The sequence below is a fragment of the Lissotriton vulgaris genome, unplaced genomic scaffold, assembly GCF_964263255.1.
Source record: "Lissotriton vulgaris unplaced genomic scaffold, aLisVul1.2 SCAFFOLD_9746, whole genome shotgun sequence".
Classification (NCBI taxonomy): domain Eukaryota; kingdom Metazoa; phylum Chordata; class Amphibia; order Caudata; family Salamandridae; genus Lissotriton; species Lissotriton vulgaris.
In genome coordinates, this window is record NW_028242021.1 from 33453 (window position 1) to 53241 (window position 19789).

General features: G+C 43.6%; 1 pseudogene; it reads left to right on the forward strand.

Moving 5' to 3' along the window:
• Positions 1-308: 308 nt before the first annotated feature.
• On the forward strand, positions 309-786 carry LOC147669097 (large ribosomal subunit protein mL43 pseudogene; annotated as a pseudogene).
• The last annotated feature ends 19003 nt before the right edge of the window (positions 787-19789 follow it).

Genomic DNA, 19789 nt, shown 5'->3' on the forward strand with positions numbered 1-19789 from the left:
GCTTCATAATTGCCGTTGAATCCTGGTGGGAAGCTGCGCAGGACTGGTAAGTGTGCCCCTGGATTAATAGCAGCATAGTTCTTAAAACCGGCTAAGTGTATTGTAACTAAGGCCTTTGATTTTAACACCAGCTGCCACCGCGCTTTACATCGGACTTCAGTAACTAAGCGCAGTGGCAGCCGATATTAAAATCCAAGGTCTTTGCGGGCACCGAGCTGCTGCCACGGTCACAGCCGATGTGAAAATTGAAAGTCCGGCAGTGTCTTTGCTCTTCCACTGACAGTGCTGTGCGGATCCCTGTCTGCAGCATGACCTCCCGTGGAACCCCAAGCAGGTTTCTGCAGAGCGTGCTGCAGAACGGAGTAGGACGGTACATATGCCAGCTGAAGAGGCTCACCCTGGTTTTCAGAACGGACGCACAGAATTCAAGGGGTGCCAGAGAGTTTATAGAAGAAAACGTTGTAGATTTTGCCAAACGGAATCCCGACATTGTGATGTATTATACTCCCCAGAAATGCACCATCCTAAGCTCATAACAGAATATTTGAACGGAGCAGTGAAGGTGAGCTGGTAACTAGCAAATCTGCTGATGAAATTGTACAACTTGTTCAGAAAAAGGCTAATCAGTCTGGACTGGACATTATCCGCATACGCAAAATGTACCACATGGACAGCCCCAGCATCCAGGGGCAGTGGCACCCCTTCATCAACAAGCCAACCCTTCTGAATGTCAAAGCTTTTGACTCGGTGAACCAAACACAAAACGAACTGCCTAAACAAAGTTAAAGAAAAGGACTTGATAAAAAAGAAAAAAAGAAAATCGAAAGTGCTTGCCTGAACTAAACTGCTTTCACGGACTACACTACAGCATGCTTTAAATTGGCCTTCGTGTTAAAGTCAGTGAAAGCAGCTTAGTGCATGCAAGGCCCTTTGATTTTAACATCGGCTGCCACTGTGCTGTAATATATTCTTTCAGTTTTAAAGTGCAGTGGCAGCAGATGTTGAAATCAAAGCGCTTTACATGTAGTGACCCGATCCTCCCAAAACAGGCCCATCACTTTGTGCCAAGGCAGCCCTGCTTGTGTGACATGGAGCTGTGTTTTGCTGCACCACAGCTACGACAAACAAATGGATTCGTTAAGTACTTTTACTACTATGCTTTTAATAGAGGCAGTTTACACTTTTAGTGGCTGAGATGATGCAATTTCTTTTTGTGTGTTCTTTTTTTTTTAACAAGGCTCATTAGTCCTTTCCTGATTTTAGCCATGCACTTTGATCCCATTGATGTTCTGTCTATGTGGTTCTTGAGGTGCTACTTAGAAGAATGTTAAATGAAGGACTCTATTATTACACTGATTCAGATACTCATAACCTATGCAGGAAGGAGGAAAGCAGGCTGGTGAGTGCAGTAGTGATCTGGAGTGTGTGTGCATGCATGAGGTGTGATCGGATTTGTCATTTTGTTTTTAAGGAACAAATTCATGGTCACTTGTTTGCAGCGTTTTCAGTATTTGATGATGTGTAAGAGTTTGAATAAATTAGATCTGTATATTACATTTGTTAATGTATAAGTATTTTTATTTCTATTATTTCAATAATATGCAAGTTTTTTTTTTTTTTTTGTTTAAGAAATTTTTATTAAGCATTAAAAAGTGATACAAGAAATATGTCATGAAAAATTAGGAAAAAGTACATATGAGTGTAATAATAATTAAAGACATCAATCTACAGTAATTTATAAAGAGAAATAAAGGTATGGAAAGATAGGAAGGGGAGAGGAGAGAGGAAGGATCAGAAAGGAGAGAAGAAAAGGGAGAAAGGAGAAGACAGGAAAAGAAGAGAGAAGAGAAAGATGAAAGAAGAAAAAGGAAGAAAAATGGAGGGATCATGGGGGATGAGAAGCACGCGGTAAGGGGGGAGGATTGGAAGAGAGGTATGAAGTAAAGGGGAGCCATAATAAGTCAGATTTAATTTTCAAAGGAACAGAGGTAGAAGAGGCAATAGAAATTCTATGTTCGTCACATATATAATTCCACCAAGTGTGAACCGAGAGTTTCGAATTATCTTTCCAACACGATAAAACAACTTTAAATGCAAGTGCAATAAAAAGATCTAACAGTTTAGCAGAAGAAGGTGTAGTAATATCAATATCATCAGCTAAGGAACCTAAAAATATGTGTATAAAGGACAATTGTGAAGAAAAAGATAACATTTTCATGCATATATTCCAAACATTGGTCCAGAAAGACAAAACTGGGGAACAATAGTAAAGTTGGTGTTGTAGAGTACCAGGAACTGTGGAACAGGACCAACACAAAGGAGAAGATGTTGGAGAAAATTTATGAATAGTAACCGGGGTAATAACAACTCTGTGATAAATAAAAAGTAAGGATTGGGTAATGCGTGCAGCAACAGAAACTTTGAAGAGTCGAGACCATAAACGATCCCATAGCGCAATGTCAAAGGAGACATCCAAATCATTTTCCCAAGCAGTCTCCACTGTAGACTTAGTTCGGACAGAGCAATTAGATAATAAGAGCGAATATACAAGAGCAGCTTTAGGTTGTTGGGAAGAGAAGAGAGGGTAAAGTGGAGTGAGAGGAGTGAAAGAAGAAAAAGAATCAGAAGAAGAGGATAATGAGGATAGATGAGACTGAATAGCAGAGATTATAATAGAGTATTCAGCAAGAAAAGAAGAAGGTAAGTTAAACTTATTTTGTAGATCTACAAACGAGAGGAGATTAGAATCAAGAAAAAATTGATGTACAAACATTATATCCTTTTCTTTCCAGTGTTTAAAATAGAATGATTTACCTTTATACCTGAGAAATTTGTTGTACCAAACTACAGATGATAAAAAACATTGAAGAGGGGAAAGGGAGGAGGAAAAAACATTTTGCAAGGTAGATTGGCAATATTTCAATATAGGATATTTGGATATAAAGGTACAATTTGACATGAAAGGAACATGTTGAAATGCGAAATCCTTTAAAAAAGAGCGTTCCAGGAGCACCCATTTAGGAACAGGAGTATCAAGGAAATCATAAGCCAAGGAGAAGGATTGTTTGATAAGGAAGGCAGAGTGGTAAGAGCAAAAATCAGGGAAACGAACACCACCCTCATTTTTAGGACGAACTAACTTATGTAATCCAATGCGGGGATGTTTATTGTTCCACAGAAATTTTGTACACAGTGAATTGATACGGGAAATATAGGATTTAGGAATTTTGAAAGGGAGCATAGAGACTGTATATAAAACATGAGGGGTAATCATCATTTTGATGGTGTCCAATCTGCCCCACCAAGAAAGGAATAAGGGAGACCAAATCTGTAGAAGTGATTGAATTTTGTTAAGTAACGAATCAAATGTTAATTTAAGGGTATCTTTTAGAGAGGAAGAAAACCATATACCTAGGTATTTGATTTTAGATGGGCACCATGCAAAATCAGTATTACTGAACATATATTGAAAACACAAAGAATTAAGGGGAAGCACTTCAGTTTTGGAGAGATTGAGCTTATATCCCGATATTGAGGAATATAACTGAACTTCATCTAAAAAGGGCGGGAGGGAAGATTCAGGATTAGACATGTAAATGAGGACATCATCAGCATACGCTGAGAGTTTAGCTTCAATAGAGGAGAATTTTAAACCAGTTATATGAGGATTGGAACGAATACGTTGCAAAAAGGGTTCAAGGCAAAGGATAAATAATAAGGGGGAAAGGGGACATCCTTGTCTTGTGCCTCTTGTTAAAGAGAAAAATCTGGAAAATTGATTATTAACAAAAATACTGGCACGAGGGGAAGAGTAAAGGAGTTTGACTAATGCTATAAAATTTGGACCGAAACCAAACCAAGTAAGGGTTCGAAACATATATTGCCAATTAATACGATCAAAAGCTTTTTCAGCATCTAGGGATAGGGCTGCCAATGGGAGTTTGACATTTTTACTATAAGAGAGGACATTGGAAAAAAGACGTGCATTATCAGCAGCAAGTCTGCCCTTAACAAACCCCACCTGGTCTGTGTTAATTAAGCGAGGTATAACAGAATCAAGGCGAGAGGAAAGAATTTTAGCAAAAATTTTACAATCATAATTAATTAAGGAAATGGGGCGGAAAATTTTACATTGGGTATGATCCTTATCAGGTTTCGGGATGATGACAATGAGGGCGTCTAAAAAGGACCCAGAGGCCTTAGCTTCAGAGATAAAGGAGTTAAATAATTGAAGGAGTTTGGGAGCAAAAAAAGAATGAAAGGCGGAATAAAATTCAATCGGTAGGCCATCAGGACCAGGGGCTTTTGATTTTTTAAGGGAATGAATAGCTGAAGTAATCTCTTGGAGGGTAATTTCACGTTCTAGGTGTGAAAATTCATCAGGAAGGGCTGGGGGGGAGGGAAGGCCTTCAAAAAAAGTTGCTAGGTTGGCATCTGTAGGATGAGTATCATCTGTATATAAGGCTTGGTAGTAGTTGTGGAAAACTTCAGCAATATCTTCATCAGAGGTGACCAGCTTGTTGAGTGAGTCATTGAAAATTGGACCAACAGCTTTACGTTCAGATTTGATTTTCAGGTAGTTGGCCAACATTTTGCCTGCTTTGTTCTGACCCCCATGATACTTAGATTTTATTTTAAGAAGAGTATGACAAGCTTCATTAGTTATAATTTTATTGAGATCAGTTTTGGCCTGAATCAGGTCCTGAAGGGCGGATGGGGATTTGGAGGAGAAATATGTATGTTCAAGGGTTTTAATATGTTTAAGTTGGTCTTCATATTTTTGCTTGTTAAGCTTCTATTTTGGTAGAAACATAGGAAATCGTAAAAGCACGAAGAGAAGCCTTAAAAGCATCCCAAGTGTTAGGAATGGAAGTATCAGCAGGGTTATTAAGGGAAAAATATTCATTAAAAAACTCAGTACATTTTTTCATAAAAGTGGCATCAGATAAAAGAAAAGAGTTAAATTTCCAGCGACTAAAAGTGGAGGGAGTAATGGATAAATCCAGGGTAGTGTAGACCGGTGCATGGTCAGAAATAAAAATAGAGCCAATAACAGATTTTTGAAGGGAGGGAAGGAGAGACTTACTGATCATAATATAGTCAATCCTTGAGCGTGTGTGGTGGACATTAGAAAAAAAAGTATATTCAAGTAAATCAGGATTACACACTTTCCAAGAGTCATGCAAAGGACGAGAGGCAATGGCAGATTGAAAAGCCTTATGGGTTTTATCAGGTTGGAATTTACTTGAGGACAATCGGTCTGAAAAAGGATCTAGCCATTGGTTAAAGTCACCAGCAACGATGAAATTAGGGCAGTCAATGGATGAAATAAGTAATTTAATGTCTTTCCAAAATTTGGGATCTGGACGAACAGGGCCATAAATATTTAATAAGACCATCATCTTGTTCTGAATAACAACCTTTGCCATTGCCCAACGACCTTCATCATCATTTTGAGAGGAAATAATTTGAGCATTTAAAGACTTATGAAATAATATAGCAACCCCTCCTTTTTTGTTGACCGCAGGAGAAAATACAACCTGACCCACCCATTGTCTTTTCAATTTAAGGGAATCAATGTCCGAGCAATGAGTTTCTTGAAGAAAGGCAACCTGTGAATGAAATTTGGTTAAATGAGACAATACCTTCTGACGCTTGACAGGATGACCAAGACCACGAACATTCCAAGAGACAAAATTACACATGTCGGGTGAAGGGAGGAATGGGCGGAGAGTGGATGCAACACACAGCAAGGAGATCACTACATAGAAGAAGACAAAAAATAACGGTTAAACTTTGGGATAGGGGAGCGCTCATTTCAAGAAGGGAAAGAAAAGTCAAGTAGCATGGAAAAAAGATATACAGAAGTAAAGAAAACAGCAGAGGTAGCTTGAGAGGAAGGAAGCAAGAAGAGAGAGAGAATAGAAAAAAAGAGGGAAGAGACATAAAGATGGAAAGAGAATGAAGAAACAGACCAATGCACAAAGGCTTGATCTGAGAAGAAAACAGTAACCAATACATGCGAGACGCGGGTACACCAGAGAGAGGACATGACCCATGAGCAAACCAGATACGGACATATGAGAAAAGGATATACACAAGGATGTGAGAGGGAAGTTAAGAGCAAGGTAGGAAGGAGAGACACGTTAAGAGTGAATATATAATTTGGAGGAATGAGTTTAGAAAAGGAGAAACATTGAAAGACGAAAAGGCATTAGCTGGCAGTTTCCATGGTAGAAGGAGTGATACTCATCAAATAGTCTCGAAGTTTCTGGGGATCATCATACGACTTGGTACGCCCATTGTGTGTGATCTTGCAGAAACAGGGATGAAGAATTCCATATTGAATATTGAGTTGACGCATCGTGGGACGGAGGTTCAGGAATTCCTTACGACGAGCGTTGGTAGCAGAAGAGAGGTCTTGAGAAATGAAGATGTTGTGACCAGACCACTGAAGGCGACGTTTGGCCCTGGCAGCTTTTAGGACGTTCATGAGTTCTGTGAACTCCAAGAATAGCATGATGATTCCACGTGGTTTGGTTGCGTTGGAATTGATACGACCAAGGCGATGCGCTCTCTGGATGTTGAGAGGATGAGTCGATGGGGAGAGTTCCAAAAGTTCTTGAAGAAGTTTCCGAATAAAAGAGACCATGTCTGACCCCTCCAAATTTTCCGGAACACCATAAACGCGTAGGTTGTTGCGTCTATTTCTATTTTCCAAATCTTCGGTGTGCAATTTGAGTTTGTGGATTTCTTGTTCCAAAAGTGGAATCTTGGTTGAGAGGTCTTGGACATCGCTGACACGTTGCTCTAAGTTCAAAACCTTATTTTCCATGACCACCCAGCGCTCCTCGATCTGCTGAAGCTTAGCGTTGGTAGCAGACATAAAAGGTTGAAGACCTCGCACCTCCTCAAGGATTGAGTCAAGAACAGGATTATTCGAAGTGTTAATGGGGGAGGGAGGGTCATTCTTTTGCCTTTTAGGTTTTGTTCCTGTTTGCGACAATTTCGGTGAAGTAGAGAGATTCGCCATACTGCAGGATGATGGAAGGAAGCTGTGTCCAATGTTGCTGTCGACAATGAAATATACTGTGGACGCCCAAATGTAATAGGGGCACACCTTGTGGCAAAAAAAAAAGAGGATACTGAGAGGCACTGCTTATCAGTGCGCAGCTGAAAAAACGGCCACACGAGGACAGACAATAGGCATCCACTAACTTAAATAGTTGACATTGTGACAAACCTTCATGGCGTTATGGAGTGTTAGAGTAAAAGAAATGTAGCGCCAAGACATTCACCAGGAAGCACGGACAACGCATTGAGGCAGTGGAAACAAACCGATGGTCGTTGGAGGCCAGAAATACAGGAAGCTTGTAGTAACGCTGAGGTAAAAGTCAGGTGTGTGAGCAACACATTAGTAGAGGGTAAATCACCAAAAGCACAAAATGGCGGCCGCTTCACCACACAAATATGAAAAAACTGCGCATTTTTAATGTAAAACGGGAGCAGCGTTTAAGAATGCAGAAGAGTCCACAACCACTCATAAAAAACCTTAGGGACAGAAGTGGAACCAGTGCCAGGCTAGCACCAGAGCGAGGAGCAGGTACAGCGTAGAGAAAGCAGACGAGCCGGCGGCATTCAAAATGGCGGCCGTTTGTGATTCGAGTTGAAGAGATATTTACCAACAGGAATTGTTAGTGTTACAGCGCTCCTTGTAGCCGGCAAAGTGCAGCATTACGAAGATCCCACCTTCCGATCCTGTATTCCGTGAAGAAAAACCGTCCGAAGGCGGTTTTGGAGATGTCTCACGGCATCCGCGGTTCGTCCGATGCGGAGCTCACAGGAGAGACGTCCTTCACCGCCGGCGCGTAAGCCACGCCCCAATATAATATGCAAGTTTAAACGAGGGGCCTTCTGCTTCAATAATGACATTTTCAATTAAAGCAAATAGGAGCTATAATGCAGCCCTCTTTATGCATAGTTACAGAAATGTCTGTGAAATATCAGTTTTCCCACGGTCTGGCCTAGAGATGAGAGCCCATTTGAAATACCATGAGATTAAAGCATTCTACCGGTGTGCTATTTCTTTTTCATAATTATTTTCAGGAAGTTATGTTTTATATAAAAAGAATCCCAAACTATCTGTTTTTGCATGTTTTCGTATTGTTTGTAGGTGAGTCCTACTCAACAGAAGTGTGATAAGGCTGGACTAGATGGATGTATTGTATTGCTTTTTTAATGGATTACAAAGTGTCGTTCCTGGCTAGTACCTGTTATCGATCTGACTATGGAGCTTTCTGTTTATTGAGGTCTGCTCTGAGGGACATTGCCCTATTTTTCATGCTACTATATTATTACTGGAAGTAGAAGAGGACTGTACAGCGAGTGCAAGGCTTAGCAGACAGTCTGTTGCTGAACATTGCAGAACTATGCATTTTCTGAAAATGGACTTTGCAGAGTTAAAGCATGAGTTATAGAAGTGAGGGAAGTGCTTTATAATGAAATTAAGGTTGCCACCTTTCCAAATATCGGCCACTTGTTCCAATAATCTGCAAAGGTTCGGACATGAAAGCAAATCATATGTATTAATTTGTACCATAACTTTTCTCCCTGTGTTTTACATTTTTTGATAATGAAGAAATGGGAAGACTTCTGTTGCAGCATTTTTATAGCGCTTACTAATGTGTGGCACTGAAGCACTTACCTACATGGTTAGCAAGCTATGGCTTGTGTAGGGTGGGTAGTTCGAAGTGTTTGCTTTGGTTTTTGATTCTATGTGGGAAGTGTTTCCTTGTCTTGCCTGATGAACTCCTAGGTGCAGTTATCATGGTATGGGACGCAGCACGTAGCAGTGTGGTGAATGAGGTGTGAGGCAGATATACAGTTTATTATGTTATGATTTTCAGTCTGCAGACAGCTTTGAACAGCTCTATAGGTCTCTCTATGTGTATTTTGTTCAAACCAGAGTATGGGTCACAAATAAATCAGGCTTAGAGACAATGAAGCAGGGCGTGGGAGGTGTCTCCAAAAAATGCGCGAATTGCCTGGCCTTTAGTGGCTCACAACGATTTTCACTGATCAGAAGTAGCTCTCACTACAGAAAAGGTTGGAGACCCCTGCTATAGATGTTTCCTGTCTCCACAGAGTCTATAGTAATTTTACATATTTTAACAGCTGCTATTTTTTTCAGCTCATAAAACTCTCATGCAAATACCTGCCAATTATATGCAAATGCCTATTTTAGTCACGTATTTTGCTTTTAATGGGTTATTAACTCTTGTCCATAGATTGGAGTGGGTGTTATAAACGAAATTGAGGCCTTAACATAGGTACTGTCTCAGAGGCACAAATCCTTTGTGTCACAGAGACAAGCTGGCCCTTTCACAGAGACAGGCAGGCCCTTTGACCTAAATTAGCCCTCATTTCACAATAACAAGCAACAGAGAGGCTGTCCCCTTATCTGATCACTGTGTGCTCTGTGCACAGAAGACGGTCCATCCTAAATACGTAATCTCCATGTCCAACAGTGACTAACCTACGTCACAACAAATTCTTGGAAACAGACCAAGAACACATCTTCCTCTGACCAGCATTATGTCAATCCAAGACACCTTTCCAGTATAAGTATACCTCCCTTTGGCCAAGCAAACCAGAGGAGACAGAGACTTCCAGGGCGACACTCTTCCCAAGGCGCTGCAAGCTGCGTCATGCCACAGCTCCAGCTGGCAGAGGTCCATCACCCATCTGTGGGTGTCCAGCTCAAGATCATGATGAAATCCCTCTAAGGTAAAGGGCTTAGACTAACTCCTAGGGGGATTCTTTGCTCTCTAAGACCTACACACATGCTAGGTACACTTAGGTACATCTAGTTAGGCATCATAGGGGTATAGGCTTTATCTTAATGCATTCTGTATTTCATGTATTTGTTCATTACTATTGCAAAATGGTAGAACTATACAAAGCCTTTTTATTTAACTGCACTGCTGGCCATAATTCTCTGCTACTGTCCAACAGCTGTGCAGCACATATAACCAGTACTAGAATAACAACTGTGCAATAAATTTTATTGTAAACACACAACTGTTTCTTCTATGTACTTCTCTGAGATGAGTGACTAAATGAAAAGTAGTATATTGTTTCCATGATCCTGAGGGATGTGGGTTTTATGTTATGTGGTTGCCAGAAGCTATTCCCTTCTTGTCTTCAAGAAATTTCTAGTGGCCTCTGAGCTAGCTGGTACACAGTAATTAAGTTTAATATACATAATAGGGGCATACAGACCTTAGTCCTATGCCAAGCCTATCGTGTATGTTATTCCAATGCGCAGAACCTATAAGGGATATAGGAACTACACTACAAGCTCTTAGATGACAGTTAATAGCTCAGTGTTCTAAGTTAGGATTTTAACTTATAAACTGCAAGTAACAAAAGGATCTCTCTGACATAAGCAGAAGCCCACTGACCATTTTACATTATGTGCACTTTGTGATCTGCATGGCGCATGTTCTTTGCAGCCGGTACATTAAACCTCTGAGCTATCTTTCCATGAGTCAAAACTTCCACTATACAAAATTCTGATCTCTCTCTAGGAAGAACATTAATCACCAGTCATCATGACATTTTTATTGTTGCCGAAAATTGCTGGAGGCCAGGAAGGAGGCAGCAAGCATTTTTAAAACCATAATACTTGCAAACATGATGCCTCCACCTAAAGTCAGCACCTGGTGCAGTCACACTGGTTGCACTGCCCTAGAGCTGGCCCTTCTCAAGGGTCCTGTGACCTCAGTGACTGTTGTTCTAGGGTGTGCTGCTTCATAGGCCTGCCTGCAAGACTGGAGGTGAACTTCAGTATGGATAGTGATGGACAAGCCTTGAAGGTTAATCTACACTTGTCATGCTAGGGTCCACCTGCTGGTGCGAAGACACCAGGACTTCTAAGGTGTTGGGAAGCCTTCTAAGGTCTACCATGTGATTGTGCTCTCGCAGGAGAGTGGTCTGGTGGACTGGTTATTAAGGCTGAACCTGGTTCCCAGTTCCAAATTCAGCAGCTCTGACCACAGTGCCACATCCTCTCCCCCACTGAACACTGTACTGCCCCACTGAGAAAAACTCCCACTGCCTTCAACTACAACCCAATTGTTGCCCGCTATAAACAAATGGATGCGGCTCAATTTAAATTACGCACTAGAAAAGAGCAATATGCGGCCTACAAAAAAAAAGTAACAACATCCTTGAAAAAGCAAACACTTATAGGGAATGCAAAATTTAGCAAACCATGGGAAATGTAAGCAGGAACAACATGGTTACACTCACTATTCAGAAATAAGTGAGTGCTTTTGCCTGAAAAGTTAAGGACACGGCTACAGGGCCCTGAATAGACCCATTTCAATGGCCATTGCTTATATCCTTAGCAGTATGGTAAAAAGACCACATCCCTGGACGCAGAGCCGCAGCACACATTTTGTTTTCAATCCACAGATTGCAGTACCTCCAGGATTGGTGCACTAGTTCCAAGTCCAGGGAAAACAAAGACAAGAAAACAAAAATAGAGCTTCACTGACAAACTTTGTACTTCACTGGCAAACTCTGTAAAAGTGGGCTACTGTGTTTCAGTGTGAATAAAATCACTTTGGCCAGTTTGCTACCATCTGTCTTACTTTATTTAGTTATTTATCTATTTTTCATGTTTTTAGACTTTTGTTCCCAATGCTGCACTTTGGAATTAAAATGTCTGAAAAATATGACATTTCCAGCAAAAGCGTCTTTCTTTTTTGGATCCATTTCACAGGGAAGCAAATAAAAGAAAGGAGAGGAAAGAGAATGAGAACCCCGTCTTGAAGTGACGATTTTCATGGGCGTCCGCAGGGGGGGCAAGGAGGGTCGCTCCTATGGGGGGGGGGGGCAAGCGCCCCTCCTTTCAGCCGCCCATGTGCTTTATAAAAAAAAAAAACATACCGATAGGTTTAGTTATATCAAAGAATGACATTGCTGTATAACATAGTTTAGCCTTGATAGCAAATATAATTTACTGGCAGTTAGTTACCTCTTTGCGTTATGTTTTTATTCATATCATAAACATGGGGGCCATCAATTGCCCGTGTGTGTTAAATTCTATGCAGCCAGCAATCAGGGCAGTTAAACTGAAAAACTGTCTTCCTGACGTCTCTTAAACCTTGCCCTGAAACGTAGCGAGGAGGTTTACTGAAGAACATTCCAGAGCAGGGAAATGAAGAAAACTGTGTGCTGCTCAAGATTAAACATTGTGTGCTCTCAGGAGCCGCTATGCATATGACTGAGCCGGTGCATTCTTTTCATATAGCACGAATGAACCGGGGAACACTACGTACTACTGGTGCACAATTCAACTGCAACACGTCAGCAAATGTGAGTGGAGTCCAGATGCCTGGCCTGCTATGTAGGGTGTGGCACACTAGGCCAGTGCCGGTCCTAGGTCTTCTGAGGCCCTGGGCAGAAAGAAAGATGTGAGGCCCCTCTAATTGCATATTGTGTCGCAAGAATAATCCGAAATTGTGCCTTAAAGGCCTCTAAAGTACATATCACAGGACAAGCAAAGCCTGATTGGGAAAGCAGCACAATGAAATTGAAACTGAAGTAAAGTGAAAAATATATAATAAAAACGAGCAAGAGTAATGTAGTATTCTCTTTATCCATCTGCTCTGCTCCTCCATCCGTTCTGGAATGCTGGGTCGTGTCATTGTGTAACAGCATTCTCATTAAAAAAGAAAAAAGTGACCCAGTTACCAGACTGGATTTTTGAGAGCAGAGGTACTCAGTTTGGGTACTAAATGTAATATTTGCATGTGGAATTGCTTTAGACACGGCGACTCAATGTCCTAATGTGAACAGCAAGGGCTGCCCACACGACTCTCAGGGATACCTGGGTGAGTTGAAGTTAAGACAAGGACAATGGTTGCCATCGAGGACAAATTATGGCATGGTACTTATTTCAAATAGTATTCACATAGCTATGCAGGGAATAGTAACTCTAACAACATAAAGTAACCCGTCAACTCTCCTTAGACACGTTTTTGAATGCACACCATAGGGCGTTACATTTTCACCCATAAATCACCACCTGGGGCACGGAGCTCTTTCTACATGTTCCACCTTCCAACAAACATTTTTGTATTCACACTTTTGTGAATGAAACTTTTTTTTTTTACTTATCACGTCTGATTCACCATCTGAGCACACCGGGCAATTCTTAACACACCTCATACGGACGCAAGTATATTAACTATGTATGTAACTCAACTCCGTTTCACGTTTCCTTGGGACCGGTGTGTGGCCCAGTGTTGCAGTTCCACCCCTGCCCACTGTCCCCAGTCTGACAGTGGTGGTGGCATCTTGCAGCACATAAACAATCTGCTTTAAGCCTGCCTGCCTGGGTACAATCATCCCAGCATGGGCCATTATGGGTGATGCTGTGGCTGTTGTGCACTAGTTCTCTTCAAATAATACTGGACTGTGCAATGCCATGTGTAAAGGCATACCTGTGTGCCCAGGACACACTGACTATCACAGTCTGCATGATAGGGAACTGAATAGATACTCTGCGGGTCAAAACATTCAAAACTGATGTATAAGCCACACAGTCTTGTGACAGTGGGCGTCTCCCGTACTCTTGACTGTCAGATCATAACGCATGTTACAACAGTACCCAAAAAGATACCAGCAGGAAAAGTCATAACTGAAAATACGAATAAAAAACAAAATATTCGGTTACTGCGATGTACATTATTTTATTATATAAAATAAAAGTAAAGTGCTTTCAAAGACCGAGGTAAGGAAGATAATAGCAAAACAACACATAGCAACCTGGGAGTTACCATCCCATACCATGCCTACCCTTTAAACCATCTCCCAAATCCGAGCCCTCAGGTCTGTCTGCTGCTGCAGGTCTTTCTCTTACCTTAAAACGTAGTAAAACGCGGCCCAGCCCCGAACCGTCCGACTCCCGACTCCACACCACCCTGTTCTCCTCTCCTGGCCAGGGAGCACGTACGGCGTGCATGCTTGTTAAAATCTAGTTTGCAGTGTCAACATTATCGGCGCCATCTTGCCCCCTTTTTTGGGCCCATTCGTGCCCGTAAGCGGCAGCCATTTTAAATGCCATGACCTCTCTGCCCATCGCCGATAGCCAGCGCGTCTCTCTCTCTCTCTCCTGACCTCGCAGGCATCCCCCGCGCACTGACAGCCCCCGCTCTCACATGCTTGGGCCATAAACCCCTCTTCAGCGCAACCCTGCCTCGGAACCCCATCCTGTTCCCAGCTCAACACCTCCCTCCATTCCTTTCATGATCCCGGGTCCTTTGATAAAACCCCCTTTCCTCTGTGCCCGATTGTCCTGCTCGTTCCCAGGCCGCCACCTGGCCCTGTGGATGCTGTTTATTGCCTCCCATACAGTAGGAAGCTTCCCCCATCAAAGGATCCACGAGTTGATCAAGCCCCCACCCCATGAGATCCGATCGACCACATGCATTCCGTGAATCGGCGGAATGTCCAGCTGCGCGACAATCGTCACCTGTTGTGACCGGGGTGGGGACTCCTACTGTAAATGTTTGTGGGAACGGGCTTGAAGGAGGGATTCTGAGGATGCCTTTCCGTACTTCAAAGTATTTGCAAGAATGTGCCACATGCAATAAACTGTAATAAAGATCATAAACCTGTGTATAAGAGGCCAGGCCTCAGAGATGCGATTAGAGCACCTCGTGAAGATACCCTGTTGTCTGAATTGATGTGTTCTGCTCCGTCGGAATAAAACTTCTGTTTCCTGCCTTCCAGTCTCCAGCGCCTGCCTCTTTGTTTGGTAACTTGAGTGGTATTAGAGGCGGTTAGCGCCGGGCAACTCTGAAAAAGGTCATCGGCCCGTACCTTTTTCCACAATTGGCGTCCCAAACGTGGGGCCCATCAGCGACTCGTGGATCCAGTGGGAGAGGTCCTGACGACAGAGTGAACGACTGCAACGATCGGGAGAGCTCCTGTCCGATAGACCCTCGTCTGACAGCCGATCATCCGAACTTCACTGGTTCCGAACAGACCTCTCTCGAGTGATCTACGGTCCTGACTGGGAACCATCAGGAGTGCCGCGACGGTCACTAAGAATAGAGGACGATCGGGCGCTGGATTCGGAAGACAAGAAACTGTCCATGCGGTCCGGGTAAGGTCGTGTAACACGACAGATTGCGAAATGATTGCTTGATTGTTTAGAAAATATTAGTATTACTCTTTGAATTGTTGGTTCTTTTTGGAGATTCGCTGTCTGCAAACGGAGAAGAACAGGTTCTCTCTTTGCAGGTAGTGAAGGATAGGTAACGCAGACTTTTGTCCCCGTTGTAATCCGTTGTGCCTATCTTTCTCCCCCACTGATTGATTGTTTGACCCGAACATTATTGTTCGCGGATTGTTTTCTGGAGATTCTCTGTCTGCAAACAGGGAAGAACAGGTTCTCTCTTTGCAGGTAGTGAAAGGGTAGGTAACGCAGACTTTTGTCCCCGTTGTAACCCGTCATGCCTACTTATTCTCCCCATTGATTGGTAGCCTGTTTAGCCCGGACCGCTTATTAGAGATGAACCATCCGGCTCCACTGGAAGGCACCCCTAATAAGGACATGTTTATGAAGCATGGATTGATCGCCATAGCCTATAGCAAGCTGTGGCATAAATATACGAAGAAGGATCAGAAAAGTCAGTGGCCACTGATAGGATCCTTCGATGAGGATAAAATAAGCGCGCTAGAAACAGCCCTTGGGAACCACAAGACAACGCCCACTATGCTTGATAGTCTCGGCATGTGGCGCAAAGAGACAGAACAACGTAAAAAGAGAAATGAAATTAGGTTGGAGAAAGAGCTGCGAAAGGCAGCCCACCTAGCTGCTAGGAAATTAGAAGAAGAGATTAAGGAGAGAGAAGAAGCCAAACAGAAACAAGAGTTAGCGACATCAAGTCAGTGTCCGGTTAGAACACCCTCTACGCTCTACCCTGAATTACCCTCGAAACAGCGAGCCAACGATGATCTCTTGTTAGGTCCTCCGATCATTTACATGCCCCCTCCATATGCCCCTTCCCAACCTTTAGCGCAGCACCCACTACCCCCAAAAACAGGCGAGAGTAGTACCAGAGCTTCGGTCCCCATGGCCTCCGGGCAGGCCGAACCCCTTGTACTAGATACAGCACAAGCAACAGTGTTAGATAACCCAGAGGCCCGAAAGACAGATTCCACAAGAACGAACAGGTTAAGCAAAGATGAGCGAGCAGGGATCGACAAGATAGTGAGGACACTGGTAGAAAGAAAGGAGAGTGAGGAGCACATCACGGATATGTTCAACTCATATGCAGGGAGCCACAGACGGCACTTTGCCGTACGATTGTGTTATCATGCCCTGAATGCGTATGAGGACCGATATTGAGACAAAGGTCCCGAAAGCCTAACGACTCTGTATAGAAAGGTCGATATCGGGGATGAGGGCGAGTGTGACGTGACGGACCTCCTTGTGCGTACGCTTGAGGTTTTCCGCCACCTCACTGAACAAGAATTGGAAGCTAAACCTACGACACCCGTAGCGACCGAATCACGAACTGAGCAAGCTAGCACCATGATGCCAATAAGAGAGGCTGCCCCCTACTGCGTTCCCCCACGAGGTCTGGGAACACACGATGACGTTAACCACCAAGATGCAAGAGGGAGGGTAGTGTACAACTGGGTCTACCAACCATGGGATCGGCAAGATATTCTGACGTTCCGGAAGTCTCTGCCCGATTTACGTAAAAACCCCACTGCCTTCTACACTGAATTAGGTACAGCCCTAGGTTCAACGATTATGACCCTGGCTGACATCGACTTATTTTTCGGGTTATGTCTGCCAGCTGATGTGTGGAAGCAAATCCGGAAAGTCGACCACCTTGAGCTGTTTGGACATACCTGGTCACAACTCGATGGCATAGATAGGCAACGAGAACCTGGACAGAAGCCTTTGAAATCCATTTTAGAACTCCCAGACAAAATTGTACAGAAATTGAAAACCCTGATCCCAGAAAAGAAAGTGGACTGGTCGATAGTAACGGCCTGCCGTCAGAAACCCCAGGAAGACGTATCGGAATACTTCTCCCGATTTGAAACGGTGTTCTCCGATTACAGCGGCCAGGACATGACCACTGCAACCGGACACCATCTGTTTGTCCAGAATTATGTAAAAGGTTTGTCGCAGGAGGTCTCTCCGAAACTGCAGGCCAGCGAGAGTAGTTAGGCAGCCTCCAAACCCGCAGCTATCCTCCAGATGGCCCAATACTACGAGCACCAGAAAAATGAAAACGATAGAGTGACAGAGAAAAAGAAGAAAGACTTAAAGGAAAGGGTGATGATTGCTCAGTTGCAAGGGGAGACTATAGGACGAGAGCAATACAAAGGGAACTTCCAGACAAATGTCCCTAGGAACGCACCCCCTAAAGACCGTACCCCAACACCCCATGTTGGACGTAGAGACATTAGCGAGGACCAGTGTGCATTCTTCAAGGGATTCGGCCATTGGAAATCCCAGTGTCCGGTTCTGTTGGAGATGAACAGAAATAGGGACCCCAAAGACGTAGCGGGTGGACCGAGAAATAGAGGACAGCAACGGGGGACCACAAATGACACGAATAACGATAGATCAAACAGACCGAATACATTTGACCGTCCCCGACAAAACCAGTACCAGCAGTCTGACTGCGACGATGCCCGCGACTTCGCATAGGACTGCCTAGGGCAAAGGAGGGATCCAGTCGAGCTCTATGTTGACCAACAAGGTCCTTATGTCACCGCTAAGGTCCTAGGTACGAAGTCTCCATTTCTGGTAGACACTGGCGCGACACGTAGTGCGTTATCTAAACAACTGATTCCGAGGGCACCCTTGTCTGGCTCGCTTGTAACATCGATAGGTTTCGATGGAACGCACTCCACTAATCCTTTGTCCACACCGATCTCCTTCGACTTAGAGAACAACACCACTGACACGACGTTTTTGCTTTCCTCCAATACTCCTGACGCCATTATGGGACTTGACTTACTGAAACATTTCCGAGCTACTATTAGATGTTCACAAGACGGAGTTCGAGTTTTTCTGTACGACAACCCAACTCTGCTCAGACATTGCCCTTCCCGACTCATGTTTTCCATCACTGACACTGACTCGTCCCTACTTGACACTCTGCCTCCGTATCTGTGGGCCGAGACAGATTCGGACGTAGGACGCATGATGATCGACCCAGTGCACATCACTGTTCGACCGGACGCAATACTCCCGAAACTTCCACAATATCGGATATCGCCCGAGGGCGAGAAGGCATTGGTAAAGATTATTCAGTCACTGATAGACGCAGGAGTGGTAGAGGAAGTGGTTAGCATTGTTTGCAACAGCCCTTTCTTACCCATCATAAAGAAACAAGGAGAGGGAGATGAGAAAGCGTATCGCTTCATCATCAACCTTCGAGAGATCAACAAAGTAGTTGTACCCCAGTACCCCGTGGTCTCAGACATCACCACTATCCTGACTTTGATTCCTTCTACTGTGGTGAATAATATTACCGGGACTATTTTTCCATACATTAATAACAATAAGAATAAGAATAGCTCATAAAAATGAGAGGCAAAGTCCGTGGTATCTGAGTCATACGGGCTTTAATTAAGATGACTCGAGTCAACGAGAATCGGGTTCCATCACCACTAAGGTTCAGGAAGGGATATCTAACGTTTTATTAACATCACACATTATATATAGTCAAATCATACAATTACAATGAATACAGTAGGCGGAACAAGTGAAAAGAGAGAGAGATAAGAACATATCGGCGTAAAAGAAGGCGTGTAAGGAGGCGTACACGTAGGTGTGCACCTGATGAGTCATAGAGGTGTCATAGGTGGGTGGATGCATAGAGAAAATTTGCAGGGTCAGCAGAAACCTTTACCCTACATGTGCGCGCAACTGAACATGACGTGAGATTGACGTGTAACTGGGGAGAACTGGGGGTTGACTTTAGCACCAGTAGAGGAGTCTGGAGTCTGGGATGTCAGAACGACCTGCACCTTTGGCATATCTGATATCTTATGTTTGGAGGATGTATTGTCTGAAGTAAAGGTCTCTCGAGCAGAGGCCGTTCATCACTGAATACTAGTGTATGCATATATTTCTTCATGCAATGCACGGGGCCATGGGCATACTATGGCAACGGGTTCAGTAAATCACTTGCATGGAGACAGGAAGGCTGGGCCCAATGCCTGCAGGCGGAAATATGTTTACCTATTTTACTAGACCGGAATGTGTTTTTGCGGAGGCTAAGCAGATAACTGTAGGCAAAATACCTTTTTGGCAGGCAGGCCAGGCCGGGCACCTCTCGGCTGGGCAGGGAGTAGGGGAGAGGTCAGGGATGCATACCAAAGCTGCAGTGTTCAGAGACAGAAAAGGCTCAGAGCCTGAATTCAGAGCCTGGCTCGGCTGGGCCACAAAAACGTGTGCTTTGCGATATTTTAAAAGTGCACCATGTAAATGCATTGGAAACGTAGGCCTTAGTGCGGAACTCATACTACATACATGGAAGGCCTACTAACTGACATGCTAACATTAGACGGAAATGCAGGGGCATTATTATGACAAGCACGGGAAAGGAATTACATGATGACAGGGACATACATGGGGCATAGGTACATGGATAGGGTGCGAGGGGGGGACACACTGACTACCTAAAATTCCTGTTTCCTCACTACTGCCACCACTTTCACTGTCATTGACCTAAAA